Consider the following 25,689-nt stretch of genomic DNA (forward strand, 5'->3'; position numbering starts at 1 on the left):
AGACCTGTAGCATGAACCGAGCCTTAGACTTTTATCCACTTTAATTTCCTGTTTTTAGAATATTTTTAATTTAGGTATATTTTATGTTCGCATTTTTGTGCTTTTTGAAGCAAAAGGAAAAAAATGCATGGACGCCATTGCTTCGAGTGGGCAGGTTGTCTTCTGGTCTGAGGATGTGGTCGTCAAGGAAGTGCTTGTTTAGCTGTCGCCTTGTAAAACTGCACTTCACACCCAGGTCATGTTCACCTTCAGATCAGACAAATCTTACCATCTGTTTCATATCAAGCAAGATGGAGCGCAGCCTAGCTTGAAACGCATCCTAAACCCGGTGAGGAGTGGGGGGTTGGCATCAACACATAACATGACATTGCATGTCACACAGTGTGAACATACGTATGACAAACTCTGTCGCATTTTCGTCTCATTGTCGTCTTTTCAGATAATGACACGAATGCCAGTTTTTATGTTTTTGTTTCCCAAGACTCGTTTTTAGCTCGTCATCATCACGTCGTCATGAAAACAAAAAACTAGGGCTGTCAAAATTATCGCGTTAACGCGCGGTAATTAATTTTTTAAATTAATCACGTTAAAATATTTGACGCAATTAACGCACATGTCCCGCTCAGACAGTATTCCGCCTTTTGGTAAGTTTTACAGCAAGGCTTTTTGTGCTGTCTAACAGCGAACTCTTGTGGTCGCTTTGCGACATGGTTTATTGTTGTCTTGCCAGTTCAATATGGCTGCACGACGTCTCAGGCTGATGCCTACGTTGTAATGTTGTGCTTATATGATCCTTGGACAAGATTTGTCTGTAAGTATGGTTGTTGTAAATAATGTACATATTATGTTAATAAGCGAAATGTTATATTTTTTGTATGAGACGCTTTTTGTTTATGTTTAGTGAACCTGTATAGCGTGCTAAGCTAACGTTGTTGCTAATGCAATGCTTGTGTACTTTTTTTTGTAGTTTTACGACGGTCTAAAGAGGACAATGGTTTGAGGCCATTTTATTAATAAATCAGATGAAAAAGAAAGAAGACTGATTATTATGGCGTCGTTCACTAGCTGTCTAGCTTTGGAAAAAGTAGACGCTACGGGGTGAGGACAGCATAGACAGATTTAAATGACAGTAAAGTGAAATGCCCACTACAGTCCTTATGTACCGTATGTTAAATGTATATATCCATCTTGTGTCTTATCTTTCCATTCCAACATTTTAAAGAATATATATATAATTTACAGAAAAATATGGCATATTTTATTGATGGTTTGAATTGCGATTAATTGCGATTAATTACGATTAATTAATTTTTAAGCTGTAATTAACTCGATTAAAAATTTTAATCGTTTGACAGCCCTACAAAAAAACGAAACATTTTCTTTACCAACATTATTATCGTTGAAGAAAACAATGAAACACACATATTTAAAAATAAGGACACCTACATAGCAAGTATAATATAATGATCTTCCTTCTGAATTCCAAAATGAACCCCTTGTCTTTGTAGAGAGCCAGGTTGTTTGCTAAGCACCAGGTCGTACACCTCTGAACCACCTCCCTGTCTGTTTTCTCATCTCGAATCGAGCGCCATTCACCTATCCATAACTTTTGTGTTGGTTCGGTCATTGAATGAGGCCTGTTTAGGCTGCGTTTCGAGTGATCACTGCCAACTCAATTCACCAACAATCAAAATGGATCATTTTATCCCTTATAACGCAACACACTAGCAGGGCACTGAAAGTCCTTGACATGACTGAAGAAAAACTGATTCTGTCGATTCTGAGAGTGGGCCTTTCTAAAGAAATGTCAATCTGACAGGTGCAGCTCGTTCAAAATGCTGCCTTTTGAGTCCTTACTCAGATTAATAAAAAGTAGATATCACTCCAGTCCTGAACCTGTCACACTGCTTTCCATTCACACAAATCTACATTAAAATTGTTAGTGGTTTATAAAGTACTGCTTCGACTACAGCCAAACAATAAAATTTTTGTTTGTGGATCAGTTACGAGCCACCCACACATCTCAGATCTTCTGGCACATGTCGACTCTCTGTTCCCAGAATTGTACCAAGGAACTGCAGGTCTGCTGAAGCTCTCAGTTGTTTTATGTCAGAGCGAAAGACATCTGCCGTCTGTTGAATGATTGTAAATGCTGTTTATGTTATTTTCTTTCTATGCCAATTTCTTATAACGAAACTTCAACTTTGCTTTCCTCAGTTTTATCAGCTGTTTTGCTGTTGCCTTGATTCTTTTGCTTTGCATAACGCATTTTGAATTCAAAATGCTTTACTGTATTACTGTATTTTGTTGTTGAATAGGGCTTTACAAATAAAATTACCTTGGCTATGAAACAGCATTTTTTTGTTGAGGTATGATAAGTGGCGCAAGCATAATGGTATATCATATTGGAAGTATTGCCTCCTCTCGCAGCCACTCTTGTTACCATTTTCCAGAAAAGTTGTAGGACACTGACTGCTCTCACCATCTACGGAAGTGCCAGAACCATTGAAAATAAATAGGCTTATTCTGTTGATGGATGTCATGGTTTTGAAATGAAGATCTTGTAAAACAACCGAATGACCTGAAACTGGTAACAAATTAAAGCCTGGTTGCAGTGTTGTTTTAGTCAACGATGACTAATGAAAAAAAATTGTCAACGAAATGATGATAATGCCACGATGACGCGCTGAAAACTTGTCTTGGGAGACTAAAACATATCAAGGTAACATAATAAGACATGAGAACGAGCTGATATTCGCCATAGTTTTTGTCATAAATTCACAATCTGTGATATTTTCTTATTGTAAATGTAGTTACAACGTATTTAGCAGTGTTTGGTCATGTCACTTATGTGACGTGCTGCGCCAGCCACCCTCGCCCCACACATATGCTTATGCATGTGCCCATTCCAGGCTCCTTTTGTGAAACGTGTTAGTTGCTGCTTGATAAGTTAGGTTTTCTTATCTAGGATATGCCACGTTGCTTGAGCATTTAAGGGTCTGTGCTGAGTGATCATCACACACTAAACCAGGGATCTCCAAACCGGTCCTCGGGCGCCGCTGTGGGTCCTGGTTTTTGTTCATACAGATCAAGTACAGACCTTTTAACCAATGTGGTTTGTACTAAAACAAGCAGCAACTGACTGCAATCAACTGATTACACTTACAAAACACCAGATTGGTGAAAAGGTCAGTACTTGATCGGTATGACCAAAAACCAGGACCCACAGCAGCCCTATGTGGAATAGTTTGGAGACCACTGCACTAATCACTCTTGTAGCATTAGCATAGAGTTAGCATTAGCATTTAGCGCGGTGACTCACTGTCTTAAACTCTTGGAAAACATTTTACATACAGTTTGTGGCATCCAGGTGAGTTTAATTAATTGCAAACAATGTGCTGATTCCATTCTGAGTGTGTATTATAATCATGGAAATGGTGATGTCCTTGTAGACTACAGTTATGTGCTCGTCTGTCATGTTCATTCGAAACTGTTGGAAACCTTTTATTAATTTGTTCATGGACTAAAACTTTTAAAGTTTAAAGACCAAAACATTTTGAAAATTGTTGACTAAAACTAAACGAAGACGAACACATTTTGAAATGACTAATATATGACTAAGACTAATAAGTATTTTCATTAGAAAGACAGACCAAGACGAAAATTAAAATGGCTGCCAAAAACGACAGTGCCTGGTTGCATTGAAAACGTTTTTTTTTTTTTTTTCCCCCTAAGACTCCTAATAGATTTACAACCACTATGTACATTAGTACTGCAAATTGTATTCATGGTCCCAAAATGTTTACCCAGAGTGGTTGCCACCCCCTTTTTGGAGCTGTTATAGAAATCCAATTCATCGAGCTATTTTCACAACCAATTTTCTTGTTCAGGGTCACGGGTAGCTGGACGCAATCCCAGTTGTGCTGGGGTGAGAAGGAGAGTACACCTTGAACTGATCTCCTGTCAATTAGAGGACTGACACAGAGAAAGACCACTATCACATTCACACCTTCGGGCAATTGACACTTTGCAGTGAAGCTAGCGTACATACATTGAAATGTGGGAGGAAGCCAAAGTCTGGTGAGAAGCAGCAGAGGAAATAAGCGCAACCAAAAAATATTTCAGCTCTCCCCAAAAAAGGTGTTTCAGTGATTTAGGAGCATAGCAGAGATGAAACCCTTCGCACAGAGCCCAATGAACTAGAAATTGGCCATATCCGTGTGGATAGCCGTTCATAGCTGTTGGTTTCTCTCCAACAGATTTATGGATGAATAACAATATTGTGTCACCAGTGATGACAGATAACTAGGTGTTTTGGAGAATTTAACCATCTCGATCCAAACAGTTTTGTTCTAGAGCAGGGGTGTCAAACTCATTCTGGTTCATTGGCCACATTCATAGCGATTAGATCTCATGTGGGCCCGACCAATTTAATTTTGCCCAAATAACAAATTGATTCGCGCCCTCCCAGTCAAAATGGATTGGATGTCTAGCGCTGTCAAAGCCACTGAAATATGAGCATTCGTAGCTTGTCTTTTCAGTAATGTTAATCTTACTTTAAAAAGTAATTAGTTACAAATTAGTTTTCCCAAAAATTCAAAGTTCATACCTCAGAGTAATTACTTATTCAGCAAAGTAACTAACAGTACTTTTCGTGTTCTACACGTATTACATTATACATTTCATAACATCATTCAAATATAAGTTTATATTAACTGATTGAACCGATTTATAAAAAAAAAAAAAAAAAAACAGGTCGCAGTATGCAAACTTTAATTTTCAAATGCCGTGAGAAAAAACCCTTTTTGTCATTCCTTTTGTACTGAACCCTCACCAAACCGTGACCCCTGTACTGAGGTACGTACTGAACCGTGACTTGTGTGTATTGTCACAGTAATAAATAAACACATATATATATATATATATATATATATATATATATATATATATATATATATATATTGCGGAAAACACAGACGAGACTGAAAAAGCAGTTTCTGCTCTTGCACTATTTAAAAAAACTGCTGGATTTTAAGTCAAGAGCTGTTGTGTTTGATAGAACAATATGTCTATATGCTGCCATAGCAAATTCATGGCATAAAGCCCTCGAAATATTTTTAATTTGCCCGTTTAACCGTGAAAACCCCCGTTTACAGACGTCGCACAACCGCTTTTGTTTCAACCTAGCCATGAAACGAAAGTAATTATTCTAAATGTGTCATTTTTAGCTTATCTAATCTTAGCTAATCATTGATATCTAATATTTCGTTCAGAAAAAAAAACTACTTTCAAAAAATTATTCACTCTCATATTTTAAACTTTTAAACAAATTATGTCACAATGAAAAAAAATGGTGTCTGTAAAAAAGTCACGATATTACATCATAACTATCGCTTAAATGTATTTTTTTTTTTTTGTTTCTGTCACATTTTCTTCTGATATGTTAGATGATAAATAATTGATCCAAACAAAGACAAATTGGATAAAAAACGTTTAAAAAAGGTAAATATATGAAAATCTCGTCCACTCCGTGACGTCTGAGATTTCTGCATCGCGAGCCTTGGTATATTACCTTGTTTCACCCATAAAATCCCCCAAAAATCCAGTTTTTGGATCGAAACAAGGTAAGTACGCGATAATATCTCGTTAACGTCATGGCGTCTGTAATTCTGCTCTAGCCTGCTCTCACCTCCAGATTGTTTTTTAAACAGTAAAACCCTGATTTTTTTTTTTTTTTAAATGCCCTCCTGTTCAAAATTTTTCTTCCCCCAGAAAATTTAGATATTAAGCTTTCCAATTATGTATCACACGTGCATGTCAGACAATTTTGAAAGTTGGCTAAATTGGGGGTCTCAGAGCGGAACTTCAAGCCACCTGAGTGTTCTCCGCCATATACAGTATATATTTAAATGCAGGTTAGGCTCTGAATTTCCTGCCTTTTCTCTAGTTGTTTTGATTAAAAAAAAACATCACACGAGGTTCATGGATACGTCATTGAAGAATAGTGCAAGTGACCATTTTTGGCATTTAAAAAAATATACATATATTATATAGTCGTGTCTACAAGTACAACGCCAACTTGGTGATGATAATGCACACTCAGCAGGAAAACTACATTATTTTCAATGAATTGTACCCACCTGGATGCCACAAACTGTATGTAAAAAAAAAAAGTTACCCGAGAGTTTAAGATGACGCTCTCCATGCTAAATGCTAACGAGAACACGAATGCTATGCTAATGCTTCGAGCCACCTAGCCAAACATTGCGTTTGTAACGGCGTCACCACCCCTTTCCCCCCTCCCCCCTCCCGCTTTGAACTTTCCAGGCAGGCAGGCAGACGGATGTGTGACAAAATCAGACAACTTGGGCTTCATTCAACCAAATTGTAGTAACACAATAACGCGCCCCTTCACATCCTCAGTTACGGTAACAGTGTTGCAAAGATGTGAAAATTAATAACTCACTCCTGAAAAAAATAACGCCGTTAGAAACTCCATTATATCCCATAATGCCGTTACTAACAACGCTGATTTTAGTTGTCAATAGACGCCAAAGAATTAATTTTGTGTCATTTCCTTGTAATTTTAGGTTAGTTGCGGGTTACCTCATGTACATTTTGGAGCATTTATTTCACTTCCTTGGTAACACATTGGCTGCTATTGACAGCGCTCGACATCTAAATTGACTGGAAGGGGGCAAATGAAAGAATGCAACTCTGGACACAAAATTGAGCAAAGTTCAGGAGTCCGCGCAATCGATTACACAGGTAAACTATCTCTGGTTTTAAGACACCAATGTCAAAATACACGCATGTGATTCTGTACTTACAGTATGGATTGGCCCCCCATGAGGGACGCTTCTATTCCGCGTATGTTTGACACCACAGTTCCAACCTTCAAAGATATCTCTTGAGAGTAATTAAGGACAAATGAAGACAAATCTAACCATGAGTGTAGCATCTGTCTGCCTGTTTTGTAACCACTGCTTTTGAACCAAACAAAGCAAAACAGTATATTCCCCCTTTTACAAATTAGCTAATAGCTATAATTTGATTTTTTAAATAGAATAAAAATTCTGCCCTATCTGACTGCTTTTTTGTTTCGTGGTAAATACTGTGTCACTAAAGTATAGCTTTATATGCTAAAGACTATGAAGCTAGTAGAGAACAGGAGCAATATAGAAACAATCAATAGGAGCCAAAGGAGCGAGGGTGTTTAGCAGCTTTTTGTGTTTGCGCACATTATTGTACATGTGTGCTACTGCCTGTGAAAGTGTGTAAGCCAACCCGTGGCCCTGTGCCCTGGCTTTGATGTGTCCCTTCCGTGGAGATTTCTGACAAACAGGCCATAGCACGAAAACGAATGCAGAGCTAGTTAAGCCGAGCTGAGCCCAGCTGAGCTGTGTGGGTGCCACCTACACGCTGCACTTTTCTTTGCTTCTTGCAGCTCCACTTTCACACCTCTCTAAGGGTTCTGACTGTTGAGAGCTCTCCCCATCACTATTTGTGCCCCACACCATCCCTATCTCGCTGTAGTGTACAGTGAACTATTTTGAGAGTACAAAAATTGAACTTTGACTGATTTCAAATTTCAAATAGACCTAAATGTAGTGTTCCAGGCCATGGAAGCTTCCCTCATTATCATCTATTGTTACCATCTGTGAATTTTCTTACCATCAGTGTTAATTTTGGCAGCCCTTTTAATTTTTGTCTTATTCTTGGTCTTTTGTACGATAACACTTATTAGTCTTAGTCATATTTTAGTCATTTCAATGTATTTGTCTTCGTCTAGTTTTAGTCAAGGTTTACTAAAGATGTTTGTCTGTAAAATTATAAACATTTAGTTAAAAAAAAAAAAAAAAAAGGTTTCTAACTATTTTGAATGAACATTGTCGAGCGCATATTGTAGCGTCTACAAGGACAACGGCAACTTGGTCACAATACAAACTCATAAGGAAAACAGTACATTATTTTCAATGAATTGTACCAACCTGAACGCCACGAACTGTAGTTGTGTCAACAATTGTCGATGCGGCGATGCATCCCGATGCGGGGCATGGACGATTCGATTCGGGCAACAAGCCGAATCGATTCAGCGCATTTTAAAATATATAAGTACGTTCAAAAATCTTCCCTGCGCAATTCCGGTGATGCAACGCATTTGGTTCCCCCATTTGTATTATTATTCTCATGTTTCATTTTTTACACACCGCATAACTCTGGTCAAGTTTCCCACCAACCTCGTAGAAGTCAAAATGTCTCCAGATGTCTGCTTTCAATGTCTTAGGTACATCAATAATCTTACTCGCTCCCTCTTTCTCCGCTTCAGCCATTGTTATGTTATGTCCTATCTCTTAGAGGTTAGAACTTGTGCCCAAACCCGATTAACATTTTGGGCTCGACCCTCGGGCCCAAAATGTTAAGCATTCACGTTCAGGTCGGGCCGCCGCGCCAGACTAATAAATTATAATTTTTAAAAAATGGGATAAAACCGAGAGCAGGCTCTCTGTATTGTGCATTTGCTTGTACACGCACATGAACGCCGTGGCCCCATGTTTTTTTTTTTTTTTTTTTTTTTATATTAAACTTTCCCAGCGTTATTTCGTTGTGTAAATGCTTTTATAATGATCATAAAAAAATATGTAGACTATTGAAACATTAAGAAAACTTGCGCTTTTTTCTGCCAACTGAGAATTCGTTACAAAAGACACTTATTTATGCACACAAAGGCAACACAAATGTGATCCTTTTGAATCTTCTCTGTGTGTCTGCAAAACTGCATGTTTTTGTTTTGTTTTGTTTTTTTAATATTATACTTTCCCGGCGTTATTTGGTTGTGTAAATGTTTTTATAATGATCATAAAAATATGTAGACTATTTCAACATTAAGAAAACTTGCGTTTTTTTTTCTGCCATCTGAGAATTTGTTACGAAGGATACGTATTTATGCACACAAAGGCAACAGAAATGTGATCCTTTTGAATCTTCTGTGTCTGCAAAACCCAAGGTATTTTTATTTTTTTTTTTCATATTAAACTTTCCCAGCGTTATTTCGTTGTGTAAATGCTTTTAAAATGATCATAAAAATATGTAGACTATTTAAACATTAAGAAAACTTCTGTTTTTTCTGCCAACTCGAAGAAATGAAAATAAATTGCTGCTGCGATTTTTTTTTTTTCGCGTCACTCCAACAAACAAACAAACAAAAAAAAAGCGGGCCGTGTCGGGTCGGGCTGGATTTTTTAGGCCCGATCTAACTTCTATTGCACATATATAGTGGGCTAGGCCTACATTTTACTTTTGTTCTACATTGCAATTGAGTTGATGTTTTGTTTGCAACTGAACTGATCCCTGGATTGATATTGCGATAAAGATGCTGCTGCACTACAATATTTTCTTTGTCGTTTTCTTTAATATTCACTTGAATATTTTTATCGATGGGTCGTTGTGACTAAAATACAGTGATTGTTATTACTGATTTTTCACAGGAGTTCAGATGTTGCACTGTGTGAAAGGCTGCTACTGTGTGTGTAAAAAAGAGAAAGCCCTGGTCTCATTCAAATCACTAATTAAATGATGTGATCTGTTTTTTTTTAAATGTATATATCTGAAAGTATTTTCATTTGACTTCAACCAGGAGTGACAAGAGCCAATAAAAAGTTGTTTAACCCTTCAACACCTAAGCCTATTTTAGCCGAATTTGCATGCATTTGATGTTTCCTTTATATTTCAAAGAAAAAAAAATGTTTACAATGGCCAAGTTGGGTCCCTTTTTTCAGGACGCCTTGAACTTCATGTCCAAACTCTTGTTTTCTTCACTGACCAATTTTAATCCACATTTTGGACCCAAAAAGACAAAAAAATCCCAAAATCATTTTTCAAAATTTGTAATGTTGATGTCCCACTGACAACCAAACATGCTCGACCAACCGTTTTGAAGCTTGATCATCATCATTAGGCTCGTTATGTTTTTGTCTCCCAAAACTCGTTAACTCGTTATCGCCTCGTCATGAAAAAAAATATTCGTTGATGAAATATTTTCGTTACTATTGACAAAAACAACACTAGTTACCAGCAATTGATAAATGGTGCATTTGTCAAAATGCCCAATAACTGCAGAATAATCCATTCATTCAGACAAGGCCAAACAATACTGGGCTCCTTTGCGCATAATCATTATACAAGCTGGATAACCTTCAGATTGCTTTGTTTTCTTTGTTGTCTGCGAGAAAAAAATTATAATACATAACTCCCTCTAAAATAAGACGTCTCAGTGGGTATAGACTGATATAGAAGTTTGGATCAAGCAGAGTGCAAGAACAAGATTGGTTGCAGCATCAAGTGCTCAAGTTGTGTGTGTGTGTGTGTGTGTGCGTGCGTGCGTGCGTGCGTGCGTGCGTGTGTGTATTTGGATCATTGATCAAGTGGCTGATAACCTCATTTTGACAAGAATATCCATGACAAATGTGTTGTTGTATACTCACCGGAAAACTCGTACAATATTGCTGCATTATTTGATCTCAATCTATTTAGTCTCCATTATGAATTACAATGTACTGTGTTACGCTAAGTATTTTTGTGATATTAGAAAAGCTTATGCTACTTGCATTTTAGTCGGATACTTACAGTGGGGCAAATAAGTATTTAGTCAACCACCAATTGTGCAAGTTCTCCTACTTGAAAAGATTAGAGAGGCATGTAATTGTCAACATCGGTAAACCTCAACTATGAGAGACAGAATGTGGAAAAAAAACAGAAAATCACATTGTTTGATTTTTAAAGAATTTATTTCCAAATTAGAGTGGAAAATAAGTATTTGGTCACCTACAAACAAGCTAGATTTCTGGCTGTCAAAGAGGTCTAACTTCTTCTAACGAGGTCTAATGACGCACCACTCTTTACCTGTATTAATGGCACCTGCTTTGACTCATTATCGGTATAAAAGACACCTGTCCACAACCTCAGTCGGTCACACTCCAAACTCCACGATGGTCAAGAGAAAAGAGCTGTCAAAGGACACCAGAGACAAAATTGTAGACCTGCACCAGGCTGGGAAGACTGAATCTGCAATAGGTAAAACGCTCGGTATAAAGAAATCAACTGTGGGAACAACTATTAGAAAATGGAAGACATACAAGACCACTGATAATCACCCTCGATCTGGGGCTCCATGCAAGATCTCACCCTGTGGCGTCAAAATGATAAAAACGGTGAGCAAAAATCCCAGAACCACACGGGAGGACCTAGTGAATGACCTACAGAGAGCTGGGACCACAGTAACAAAGGCTACTATCAGTAACACAATGCGGCGCCAGGGGCTCAAATCATGCACTGCCAGACGTGTCCCCCTGCTGAAGAAAGTACACGTCCAGGCCCGTCCGCGGTTTGCTAGAGAGCATTTCGATGATCCAGAAGAGGACTGGGAGAATGTGTTATGGTCAGATGAAACCAAAATAGAACTTTTTGGTAGAGATACAGGTTCTCTTGTTCGGAGGAGAAACAATACTGAATTGCATCCGAAGAACACCATACCCACTGTGAAGCATGGGGGTGGAAACATCATGCTTTGGGGCTGTTTGTCTGCAAAGGGACCACGACGACTGGCCTGTGTAAAGGAAAGAATGAATGGGGCAATGTATGGAGAGATTTTGAGTGAAAATCTCCTTCCATCAGCAAGGGCATTGAAGATGAGACATGGCTGGGTCTTTCAGCATGACAATGATCCCAAGCACACAGCCAGGGCAACAAAGGAGTGGCTTCGTAAGAAGCGTTTCAAGGTCCTGGAGTGGCCTAGCCATTCTCCAGATTTCAACCCCATAGAAAATCTGTGGGGGGAGTTGAAAGTCCGTGTTGCCCAACAACAGCCCCAAAACACCACTGCTATAGAGGAGATCTGCATGGAGGAATGGGCCAAAATACCAGCAACAGTATGTGAAAAGCTTGTGAATAGTTACAGAAAATGTTTGGCCTCCGTTATTGTTATTTTCCACCATGATTTTCAAATAAATTCTTTAAAAATCAAACAACGTGATCTTTTTTTTTTTTTTTTTTTTTACCACATTCTGTCTCTAATGGTTGAGGTTTACCCATGTTGACAATTACAGGTGTCGCTAATATTTTCAAGTGGGAGAACTTGCACAATTAGTCGTTGACTAAATACTTATTTGCCCCACTGTAGCTCCATTAAAAAAATGATCATTTAAAAGTAATTCTGATAAAGCATAAATAAATAGTCAAATGACATCAATTAAAAGTAATTCTTGGCAGTCGTAAAATATTGGCTGAGTAGTGAGGATGTGATTCTGTGATTGGAAAACTGTATAGCTAGTCATTGTGGTCATCTTAAATAGATGTATAGCGGTTGATGACTTCAAATGTTGCAGATGGCAGAAATTTGATGAAAATCAAGTCAACAGCAATTTATCTACAAAAATGAACAAATATACTGCAGCGTAAAACATTAAGGCACTATCTTGATGGAAAAGGAGAAAGAAAGGTTAAACCTTTTTGCACTGTGTGTTTAATTGAGAACAAGTTACATTGCTGATTTAATCTCTACATCCACTGTCTGTACTGAGCTGCACCTATGTGTAAAAAGCTTGTATTTTCACCTTTACTATTGCCCTGTTTCTTGGGAGATAGCTTTTACAAGACGAGGTTTTATGGGTTTGTGCTTACTGGCGTGACTGTGTGCACACATATCTTTTCGGTTTCTCTAAAGGGTTGAACTTACTTTGACTACCAGAGTCTTTCTCCACCAGAGGTACTGTACCGTAGCATCACAGTGGAGGAGGTGTCAGGGGAAATCACAGGAACGGCAGCCCCTTTGTTAGACATCGCTGCGCTGCAAAAAAAATTTGAGGAGTAACTTCAGATAAAAGATCCCTATAAGACTATTGTATTTTTGTTTGACGAATAGTGTCACTTCCTCCAGTATATGTGAGGAAGCTGCTGTCCTTTCTACTCACTCTGGGAGTTTGGATGTGATGTCACAAAGAGGACGCGGAGGATAAAAAGTTCACAACAGCGTTTCCAATCGATATTATTTGAAATAAAATATCTAGAGTCTTATCTGGCACAGTCACAAAATGTGTATAGAACAGGATGTTGTATTGGAAATTGTATTGTCATGCAGATACAAGCAATCAATTAAACACTCTTAAAAGCCTCTCTTGAAAGGATGACTGAGGAGAGGAAATAACATTTTACTTACAGTGCCTTGCAAAAGTATTCGGCCCCCTTGAACCTTGCAACCTTTCGCCACATTTCAGGCTTCAAACATAAAGATATAAAATTTTAATTTTTTGTCAAGAATCAACAACAAGTGGGACACAATCGTGAAGTGGAACAAAATTTATTGGATAATTTACACTTTTTTAACAAATAAAAAACTGAAAAGTGGGGCGTGCAATATTATTCGGCCCCCTTGTGTTAATACTTTGTAGTGCCACCTTTTGCTCCAATTACAGCTGCAAGTCGCTTGGGGTATGTTTCTATCAGTTTTGCACATCGAGAGACTGACATTCTGGCCCATTCTTCCTTGCAAAACAGCTCAAGCTCAGTGAGGTTGGATGGAGAGTGTTTGTGAACAGCAGTCTTCAGCTCTTTCCACAGATTCTCGATTGGATTCAGGTCTGGACTTTGACTTGGCCATTCTAACACCTGGATACGTTTATTTTTGAACCTTCCATTGTAAATTTGGCTCTATGTATTGGATCATTGTCCTGTTGGAAGATAAATCTCCGTCCCAGTCTCAGGCCTTGTGCAGATACCAACAGGTTTTCTTCCAGAATGTTCCTGTATTTGGCTGCATCCATCTTCCCGTCAATTTTAACCATCTTCCCTGTCCCTGCTGAAGAAAAGCAGGCCCAAACCATGATGCTGCCACCACCATGTTTGACAGTGGGGATGGTGTGTTCAGGGTGATGAGCTGTGTTGCTTTTATGCCAAACATATTGTTTTGAATTGTGGCCAAAAAGTTCAATTTTGGTTTCATCTGACCAGAGCACCTTCTTCCACATGTTTGGTGTGTCTCCCAGGTGGCTTGTGGCAAACTTTAAACGAGACTTTTTATGGATATCTTTGAGAAATGGCTTTCTCCTTGCCACTCTTCCATAAAGGCCAGATTTGTGCAGTGTACGACTGATTGTTGTCCTATGGACAGACTCTCCCACCTCAGCTGTAGATCTCTGCAGTTCATCCAGAGTGATCATGGGCCTCTTGGCTGCATCTCTGATCATTTTTCTCCTTGTTTGAGAAGAAAGTTTGGAAGGACGACCGAGTCTTGGTAGATTTGCAGTGGTCTGATGCTCCTTCCATTTCAATATGATGGCTTGCACAGTGCTCCTTGAGATGTTTAAAGCTTGGGAAATCTTTTTGTATCCAAATCCGGCTTTAAACTTCTCCACAACAGTATCTCGGACCTGCCTGGTGTGTTCCTTGGTTTTCATAATGCTCTCTGCACTTTAAACAGAAGCCTGAGACTATCACAGAGCAGGTGCATTTATACGGAGACTTGATTACACACAGGTGGATTCTATTTATCATCATCGGTCATTTAGGACAACATTGGATCATTCAGAGATCCTCACTGAACTTCTGGAGTGAGTTTGCTGCACTGAAAGTAAAGGGGCCGAATAATATTGCACGCCCCACTTTTCAGTTTTTTATTTGTTAAAAAAGTTTAAATTATCCAATAAATGTTGTTCCACTTCACGATTGTGTCCCACTTGTTGTTGATTCTTGACAAAAAAATTAAATTTCATATCTTTATGTTTGAAGCCTGAAATGTGGCGAAAGGTTGCAAGATTCAAGGGGGCCGAATACTTTTGCAAGGCACTGTATAAACTATTTGTCACAGTGCTCTCCAGAAGGAGGAAATAACATGCTGAGAAACAAAACGATTCAAAATAAAGAACCACAAAGTCATGTGAAATGCACTAGAGTTTCTCACTAAAACAAAGGACTTGGCATGAGGCACTAAATAACAGAAACTGGAGCAGAACACACTAAACAAATTTACAACGTAGAATATCTGTAGTTATGGATTCGGCCTTAAATGGCCATGTAGGGCGAAGACACTTTGGCACGAGAATAGGGAGTGACAAACAATTTAAGCACATGAAGACCAGGACACAGGTGGGAACAAAAGGTAATGACATTCAGAGACAGGTGAGGCAGCCGAGGAAGGCTGAGTGGTATAATCAGTAAGCTTGAGAACGATAAACCCATACGATTGGATATCCGGTTTTACAGGTGAGAGATAGAGATGTATCGATAGTAAAGTTACCATTTGACAGTAATTAGCCATTAAATATTCACTGAACCGATAGTAGAGATAGAATTCGGCCATCGTGAGCACAAGAATCGGCTTCTAATGCCTAGTTCAATGCATTGCTTAATATGATAATAATTTAGCTTTTACTTCACATGCTGCGCTTGTGTCAATCACCAAACAGCGCACTTACATCGAGACCGTACGCATGGTATAATATGGACAAGCACTACTCACAGTCATGGTTGCCCCAACTTCCCATGCATTTCGTCAGAACCGCTACTAGTCGCCGTCATTACCCGATCGTCACGGGGGTGTCATAACAACGCGAGAGCTAACAAAACCACTGTAACGCACGCTCCGTAGCATTTTCTTCACTGCCCAAAACGAAACTAGTAGTGGCAACGAAGCAACATGCTAAAACAATGGACAGTGTGATCACAGACGCCAGCGACGTGCAGTGATTGATTTTCAACGCACCCAGGAAAACAAAAGTCGGACTTTGAAGTGATGAATGCAGCCAGATCTGTTTGCATGGGTCAGAGCTTGTGTGAAGTGTGGAGCGGTACAAAGATCGTGAGTTTTTAACCCTGAACAATAACCCACTACAATGGTGGAAAGGGCGGCATATTGTTTCCACGAAACGCAGTCTACTTAAACATGAACATGTGGATTAATTGATCTTCCTCAACAAAAATCTGCCATTAAAAAAAAAGATATGGACAGTGATGAGGAATAAAAAATGAGGAAGCACAGGCATAAGTGAATGACTTTGCTGTGTATTAGGTTAAAGTAATGATTATTGACCTGTCTGTCTAAAATTCCATGTTTTTATTCTCCCAATTATACCAGTCGTAAAGCATAATTTATTATTTATGATAACATTAGCAGGTTTAATTCTTGTTTTTCTAGAGCTGCTGCATATAATTAATATTTTTTGTTTGTCAGATGTTTACGTTGAAAGTTTGCACTTAAATGACTTACCTCTTGTGTTAAAAACACCAGGAAATACAGTAATTGAATTACTGCACTTTATTGTTGTCTGTCACTGGAGTTTTATTATCAATCCCATCCAACAAAATGACGGTCATATAGTAAGCCTTTTTTTTTCATAAAAAAATAAAACAACATTGGTATGAAATGTTGTTTAATTTTGCTATATTAGAAATGTGGTCTTTTTATATGTTTAAAATACTGTACAAACACAAACAAATATTTACTATCATATCGTTTTCACTCTATCGAACCGTATCGTTCTTACACTGTATCAAATCGCTCGGCCTTAAAAATGTATCGTTTTTTTAATCGAATCGTAACCTGTGTATCTAGATACATATCGAATCGGCTTCATGCCAGATATTCCCAACCCTAGCCATCATGAGGGTGAGGCTTCAAAATAAAAGAAGACAATATATCTAAACAGGACAGAACCCTCCCCCTGGCGTGACACTATCAACTGGCACAAGTGTAAAATAGAATAAACTATCAATACATTTTTCACTACCATTCAATCAATCCCTTTTGAATGGATATCCTTTAACTAACGCGCACTCAGCGTACCAACAGAAGAAACAAGGCTAGGTTCATACTGCACAAATGCGATTTTTTTCCCCGTTTTTTCCGACACAAGTGCGGCAATAACTTGACGGTCTGAACGTGACAGTTCTTATAAAATTGGACCATTTCAAACCCGATCTAGGTCACTTTCGTATGTGGCTAATATGGGCCACATTTTTCCGGAATGTGCGAGCGGTCTGTACTGTCAAGTCTCCCAAATCGGAATTCAAGGAGCAAATACGTCAGCAAAGAACGAAACAGGCAGGGAGCTACGGCAGCAATTGAGCTGTGTATTAGCGTTAGCGCATAGCTTGAACTCGTTTTTTACACAAGACGCGGGCATGACCACAGTCATATAAAAATAAAATGAAGAAAAGGATAAGCTTGAAAATGCTCGGTTTTCCTTTCTGTACGCCAAATGAGCAATATTTCAGGATTGCTTACATGACCGAGTCCGGGCTGATGCACACACAAAGCTTATGTGTGTGTGTCATGCGCGCCCAGTGCTTGCATGCGTTCTATCAATCCATATAAACTTTGAATATAAGACTAAAGAGGGATTATTTGTGTCTGTTACTTTGTCCTTTGTTTGGAAATGAAAATGTGGTCACCTTAGAGCAGTGTTTTTCAACCTTTGAGTCACGGCACATTTTTACATAAAAACAAATGTCGTGGCGCACCATAAACCAAAAAGGTTCCAAAATTACTAAATTTAATGATCCAATAATTTCTCAATATTTATTCTAACTGAGTGTGACTTGAGCCTGTTTAGATGAACACAAAGCCGATATCCTGGCTTGAATTGAAGACACACACGAAGCTCTTCTTCAACAGCTCTTTCTCGATTGTCTTTTTATTTCTTTTTTATCGGTTAGGCTTGAAAAGCTCCGACTTATCAGACAGAGGGACTTTAGCAATGTCTTTAACCACATCAGGGCCGAGCTGGCAATTACTTTGCAGGCAGGTAGAATTAAATTCTCTGCCACAGTGTAGGACTTTCTGAAATTAGCAACAAGTTCAGCAACAAGGTAACTGGCTTTGAGGGCCTTGTCATTTACCGTTGTAGTTTTTCCTCAAAAAAGTTGCCTGTTTCTCTGTTTTCACGAAGGTGAACAAAATAGCCCATCGACTTGTTTTGAAGCGACGGGTGTTTCGTTTGTAAATGACGTTTAAGCTTGTTTGGCACCATGGCGCTGTTGTACAGCTGCTCGTGTCGCATTCAAGAATTGCTCTGATTTCTAGCCATCGGCCACCTTGCTGTCCTCGACATTGTTTTGGAATAAAACACAGGGGGGGGATTGACTGTCGTCACATATGGATAAAATAGAAAGAACACTTTCGTGTACATCGACACTTGAAGAGGCTAATCCAGGGGTCCCCAAACTACGGCCCGCGGGCCGGATATGGCCCGCCTCCACATTTGGTCCGGCCCCCTGAACAAATTTTTAAAATTTATTTTATTCCCCCCCAATAGCGTTATTTATTTCCTGGCTTTTTACTGTGAACAACCGAAACCTTCTTCCTAGTCCTTCCTTCCTTCCTTCCTTCCTTCCTTCCTTCCTTCTGCAACTCTGCCCGACGACATTAAAAAATGCGATATTGGATAATTTCTCGCGGAACAACTGACAATCTCTCACGGCACACCGGTTGAAAAACATTACCCTATAATAATGTATTGTAGAGCCAGCATGTTTAGTCATTTGTTTTGATGCTTCTGCGCATGCGGGTCCGTTTGCTCAGCACATGTCGGACTGCATGTTGGTGCGTAATACTTTGACTCAATGGACAAAGGCAGTCTGAACAGGCATGGCAAAAAAAAAAAAAAACGACAAAAAAATCAATGTTACATTAAGACCTGAGATATGAACCTAGGCTAAAAGTCAGACTGATTACAGTAGAGCCAGAGTACTCTATGTACAAAATGCTGATAAAAGGATTGTCCAAATAGTAACAGTAGTAGTGGCATTGAACAAAAGCAGACATTGGAAACCTATCAGAAAGAAAATTACTAACATTGCTAATCAGAGGTGATGTTATCCGCTGATCGGGACATTAAGCCAGGGGATAAATTCTTGCAGTCTACTTCAAAGAGCTGTGTCATTTCAATAAATGTTCTTTTCTTCACAAGGTCAGTTTCAGGAAAAGCTTTATTGAAATGAAAAACCATTGCTGAACCATTTCAGTTTTCCTGAAAATGTTTGGTCAAAATCACTATCTTACTTTTATCTAATTTGTATCTGATTTTATCTGTTTCTTAGTTTTTGCTTTTACCCTTTTATTCTTAAGTCTTTTTATTCATTTTTTACATAGTAATGTGCACTTTGAGATTTGGTTTTCAAATGTAAAGTTCATTATAAATAAAATGTATTGTCATTATTATTATTATTATTATTTGATTTTAGTGATTCCACCAATCAAAGATTCTGCTGTGCACTGTCATTACCAATATGTACTTTGGCCATTCAAATCAAATTCATCATGATGAGTGGCTATGCTCTGATGGGAAAAAAAAAAAAAAACTTGGCAATGTTGCTCACAGCGCGGATCACAATTATCGGCAATTCTGACACAGTCATGAGCTCTGCCAACTACAGCCGGCGAGCATTGCTAATGAGACGTCAACATGCAAGCCAAATAGCCAGAGTGAAACCATCGACAGTCCCTCATCGAAACTAAAACAACCGCTGAAGGTTGATTGAAGATGTGCATGGGTTGGACTAAGACAAATGTATTTAGTAATATTTGTCTATGATATCTTGTATAATCAGTGTAAATATGTTTATAATCTATTGTCAGTCTTGAAAAACAAAAGGGAACCAAACATAAAAGCAAGATACTTCCCTTGTTTACTCTAATGGCACTTTTCACTTAGGCTCTTCAGCACTCTTATAATGAAATTGTATTTTCCAACCAAAAATAGATACTGCTTATGTCCAGAGATGGATAGAGGAGCCAAACATTTTGCTCAAGTAAGAGTACTGTTACTTGAAAATAATACTAAAGTAAAAGCAGTAATCCAAAAAATGTAATCAAGTAAAAAAAGTATTCAGTGAAAAGAATACTCAAGTAACGAGTCGAACGTCACAGTATTTGAACTGTTATTATTATACTGTACTATAACCTATTAAATGACCATATTAGGCCAGAAAATTCACACAAAAATCATTGAATTCCAACTAGAATAATACAGATATAAAACATCACCCGTCCTTGGAGCATAAGTGCCCTCTATTGGAGAAAACATTGTCGCAGCGAAGAAAGAGCCAAAGACGCAGCATAAGCAAATCCTTTCACTTTCTCTATTTTCCACAAATTCTCCTTTTCTGTCTTAACCCTTTTTATTTAGAACTTTAAAGTAGTCACCCCTGGTGCCACTAGATGGAGCGCCACCTAAGAGTTGGCCTCTAAGGATCCACTAATGGGCTGTGTCTGTACGCACTGTAAGGGAAATCAGGTGTGTCTGTAAGCACCCAAGTAAAAGCACTGGAAGAGCACAGAGACGTTGCTGGTGAGTTTGCAGTTTGCTTTCCCATTCCAAATAATGAATGAATCAGGCTGCTAGAATAAACCTTTGTGAGTTTAAAGTTAGACAGCTATGAGTTTAGAAGTTGGACGGCTATAGATTGTTTTCAGTTAGAATTCGAATCTGTTTAGTAAAGCATGATATAAAGACCTTTATTTCTGTGTAAAAAAAAAAAGTTTATTTCAGCTTGTAAAGTTTTTACCTTTCAAGCTGAAATGACAATGACAAGTTACCGTAATTTCCCGAATATAAGGCACACCCGTGAATAATTCGCACCTCAAATTTACTTGTAAAATCTAGGGGAAATTATTGTACCCGTTAATAATGTGCACCCTAATTTTAGCACCAATAAATAGAAGAATACAAGAAAACAGAGCTCGTGTACAGATACAGAAATGTCATTTTACTGACTGGTGAAACACAGCACAAGCATAGCACATTGGTAGTTCAAAACATTACCATAAACTGACAATATTTACGGTAATATGATTTGACAACTTCTCCAACTTACCAGAATCTAGGAGAAAACAAAACAGATGTGACTTTTCTTTTAAAGGCTGCTGTATAATTTGCTCATTTCATGGTGATGAATAAATGTTTCTTCCATGGATTGATACGGTAAAATGAAAGTGAGAACGTAAGTCGGAAATCCGTGACAGCTCATCGCTGTCGACACGACAGTAACAATAGGAACTAGGAACTCTCCGACTGCAAGCTTTTGTGTGGTCATGTGACTGTATTGTTATGTCTGGTTGGTATAATGGAGTCATATGATTATTGTTGCGATGTCTCACTGGTGAAACTGGTCGAGCCACTGTCAGCATCTCTACTCAATCTACTCAAGTAAAAAGTATGGCGTGGCAAAAGTACTCTAAGAGGTAAATTTTTCTTAGAAAGTTACGCAAGAAAATGTAACGGAATAAATGTAACGCGTTACTACCTACCTCTGCTTATGTCAAAATACGAATGATTACAAATTTAACCAGAGAGGTGCCAAATAATTTGTCAACAAAAGTAAGACTACTATAACGCTTTCACAGTGGCGCAGGAAGTGGGGTGCTGAGGGTGATGCAGCACCCCCTGGTGTTTGGGACAAAAAGTACCGTATTTTTCGGACTATAAATCGCACCAGAGTATAAATCTCACCAGCCATAAAATGCCCAACGAAGAGGAAAAAAAGTCGCACCGGATTATAAATTGCATTTTGGGGGGAAATTTACTAGATAAAATCCAACACATAGAACAGATATGTCGTCTTGAAAGGCAATTTAAAATAAAAATATAATCGAGAACAACATGCTGAATAAGTGTACAGTATGATAATGTTACATGATGCATGAACAATGAAATGTGAATGTACTGTCCTCAACAGGACGCTACGGCTCGATCCTGGCTATACAGTGAGCTAAACTCCCAAATGACGATGCTGGACATCCATATAATTTGCTGACTTTATTTTGACCGTCGCTATGACACCATAATTTGAAGAGTGAAACTAAAAATAGAACTAATACAAATCAATTTCGTCCTCGATACCAAACAGGTTTGCATCAACGTAAATAATAATTAGCTGCTATCATAGCAATGACACAAACAGTTAGCAGGCGTTCGCTAGCATTAGCACATCGTTCAAACAACCACACAACTGGCTCTAAGTGTCCGATCACGGGGGAAAACACATGACAACAACAGAAAAGAAGATACACACAGGCATTGCCTCTGTAGAGATATTTTACAAGCATATACAATGACCATAGGTTCGCGGCCATGTTTTTCTCTCTCGCTCACTCGCTCAGAGCTGCGTAGCTGTCAGTCTTCTTCTGGCGTCTGAGCCCTCTTCTTCGCGTAAACAAAAGCGAGTGCGCCCCTACTTGGGCGTGAAAGCGCCACAAACTAAAAGCATGCATTGCAATATAAAAAAAGCCAATAATACAATTGAACACACATTACCAAAGGCAGAACGCGAAGGTGGCCGGTATGTTAACGTAACATAGCTAATAAGAGTTATTCCGATAACTATAGCATAAAGAACATGCTAACAAGTTCCAAACCATCAGTGTCAGTCCAAAACACCAAGATAACATGTGAAATGATACAATAATGTGTTCATAATTTCACGCATAAGTCATTCCTGAGTATAAGTCGCACCACCAGCCAAACTATGAAAAAACTGCAACTGAAAGTCCATAAAAATACGGTAGTTTTTTTCTTTTTTGTAAAAAAAAAAAAAAAAAAAACATTGAAATAATAGCATATAACTTGGTGGATTGAATACATATGTTGAAAAAGTTTTTTTTGGGTGTAACGTGGTCACCATCAGACAACTTGCTTGCTACTGGGTCACGTTGAATAAGGCGCCGTTGGAACAGAAAAGTCAACTTGACAGAGGAGGCTTTACAAGGCCTAAAAACGAATTTAATTTTTTTCTTTACTAAAACAGCGAAATTTTCAATAATTTAATTCAACGTCTAAAATGAAGATTATGATGGTTTATAATAGTGCCCAGCGAGGAAAAGTTAGCTGCCGATTTAGACCGTGGAGAACTTCCAATAGTTTGCATTGTAGCCATATTATTGTTTGTTGCTGCTGTTGGGCTGTAGCCGTGCAAGGCACGGTTGGATATTCTTATGCAAATTATTTTGAGTTTTGTGAAAAATGGGTGTTAAAACAAGGCTTACTAGGCCATTTAGTTTTCAAATGCGTTTTTGTGTCATTGGGATTTGCATTATAAAACACAGGCGCTTTTATTTCCAATACAAAAATTCCAACACACACTGTAGGTGAAATACAACGCGTGTGTACTGCCATTGTACACGCCTTCTATGGAGAAAAAGCACGACCATGTCAAATCTGGACCAAAACTGTTTTAGGATGGGAAAAAAACTAAGATCCTTAGCATCAACTGCGGTGAGTGACTTCCAGCGAGCTTGCGCTTTCATGCAATGAAGATCAACGCAAAAGAACCATTTTGACTAAAATAGAGGCAGGTCTACTTGCAGATTGCTTGTCATTTCTTAATCTTAACCGTCCCTGTAAAACATGTCAAAAAAAGGTTGTATTTTAGCAGCCGACTAGAGTGCAGTCTCTTTTAAAGCCAACAATTCCAACGCTATAGGAATTTGCTTCATCACGTACGCGTCAAGAACATTCTCAGACATGTCTGCGGCCATGATTTCTAATTAAGTGATTGGTAATATAACTTTGATTATGCTTGAAAATTATCCCTTTTAACTATAGTGGATGTGGTTAATTGTCCAAGAAAGATGATGTCATGAAAACCTTCAAAGAGATTGGTGATAGTGATTAGAGCTACAGACTATGAGGAAGCCTTGAGCGATGTTTTTCACAACCTTGTGATTTGAGAAGATCTGGAGGAAGCAGTGAAGAAGATAAGTGACTCAGTGCAATCAATCTGACCTGTCTCCCCTTTTAATGGGTTAGGTTTAAGTGAAGGGTTAGTTCAATACACTGTGTAGTTCTTGTACACTCACAGATTGAGATTTTTATTCACAAAGCATAATTCGTAGTATTTTAACATAATTGTAAAGGTACATCCATAGTGTACAAAATATTTAACTTGTCTGTTTGTAAAAAAAACATGGCGGAAACAACAGACATGGCTGAAAAAGCAGTTTCTGCTCTTACACCCCTCTAAAATAAACTGCTGTATTTTAAGCCAAAAGAACTGTTGTGTTTGATAGAACAATGTTTATATGCTGCCATAGCAGTTTCATGGCACATTAGGCCCCCGAACTATTTTTAATTTGTCCGTTTTACCCTGAAGATCCGCGTTTACAGACACCGCGTAACCACTTTTGTTTCAACCCAGCCAAAAATCTAAATATATTTCAAATGTCTCATTTTTAGTTTAGAATGATTAATTGATGTCTAATATTTAGTTTAAAAAAAAAAATCCTATTTACTTTTTATTGCATATTTTAAACTTTTAAACAAATTATGTCACAATGAAAAAATAATGTCTAAATAAGTAACGTATATCTACCTCATAATTATTGCTTAATTGTATATTTTTTTTTTTGTTACTGTCGCATTTCCCCCCCAATATTTTAGATGATAATCGATCCAAACAAAGAAAAATTGGGGGGGAAAAAAACATTTAAAAGGGTTGATATATGAAAGAAAATCTCGACACTCCTTGATGTCCGATTTCTGCATCGCGACACTTGGTATATTACCATGTTTCACCCATAAAATCCTCCAAAAATCCAGCTGTGGTCATTCACAGCATTGTCTTGACACTCGGTGATACATGCTACATGGAGATTTGGATTGAAAAGACATAAATATGCGATAATATCTCGTTAAAATCATGGCGTCTTTAATTATGCTCTCTCATGGTCTCACCTCCTCTTAGGGTTTTGCTGTTTAAAGATTTTTTTTTAATTTTTTTTTTTAAATGCCCTCTGTTTAAAAAACATTCTTTCCCCAGAGAATTGAGATTTAAAGCTTTCTAATGATGTATCACACATGCATATAGGACAATTTTGAAATTTGGCCAAATTGTGGGTCACAGAGCGCAACTTCAAATCACCTGAATGTTTTTCCCCATACACTGCATATATATATATATATATTTATATATATATATATATATGCAGTGTATCACAAAAGTAAGTACACCCCTTACATTTCTGTAGATATTTAATTATATATTTTCATTTGACAACACTGACAAAATGACACTAACACAATGAAAAGCAGTCTGTGTGCAGCTTATATAATAGTTATTTTCCCCTCAAAATAACTCAAAATATTAAGATCTAAACCCCTGGCAATAAAAGTGAGTACACCCCGTTGAAAAAAACGTACATCCCTAAATGTCCAAATTGAGTACTGCTTGTCATTTTCCCTCCAAAATCGTTACAGGAGTGCTGTCACCATTGCTGCAGAGATTGAAGAGGTGGGGGAGTCAGCCTCTTAGTGCTCAGACCATACGCCGAACTCTACATCAAATTGGTGTGCATGGCCGTCACCCCAGGAGGAAGCCTCTTAAGACTGTACACACGAAAGCAATATCTGCAGAAATGCAAGGGGTGTACTCACTTGGAACACTCAAGTTCAGTAGAGGTTTAGTGATGTAACAATATGTACCAGAACAAGTGTTCTATGGTCAAACAAAAAAAAAAAATGCATAAAATACAGGGTGTGGGGGGGAAGCGCCAATGTCAAACAGTATCATGTAACATTCCCTGAAGGTTTCACTGTACGCTCCTTGTATTGAAATTATGCTGAATTTTTTTACTTCAACATGAGTTTATTCGAGTCCCAACATGACATGAATAGAATACATGTCAAGTCAGCCATTTTTCAAGAA

The 25,689-nt window shown here is 38.2% G+C and overlaps 1 protein-coding gene across 7 annotated transcripts in view; it reads right to left on the reverse strand.

Moving 5' to 3' along the window:
- The window catches only part of grik4 (glutamate receptor, ionotropic, kainate 4), a 734,878-nt gene that overhangs the window by 509,439 nt on the left and 199,750 nt on the right, over positions 1-25,689 (reverse strand). For 6 of the 7 annotated variants that reach the window (XM_057839368.1, XM_057839359.1, XM_057839363.1 and 3 more), the window contains one exon: positions 12,734-12,844. The exons of the other annotated variant lie outside the window; for it this stretch is intronic. The gene's annotated coding sequence lies outside the window, so the exon portion shown is untranslated. The remainder of the gene's footprint in view (positions 1-12,733; positions 12,845-25,689) is intronic. 7 annotated transcript variants of the gene reach the window in all.

Source organism: Corythoichthys intestinalis, chromosome 6, assembly GCF_030265065.1.
Source record: "Corythoichthys intestinalis isolate RoL2023-P3 chromosome 6, ASM3026506v1, whole genome shotgun sequence".
Classification (NCBI taxonomy): domain Eukaryota; kingdom Metazoa; phylum Chordata; class Actinopteri; order Syngnathiformes; family Syngnathidae; genus Corythoichthys; species Corythoichthys intestinalis.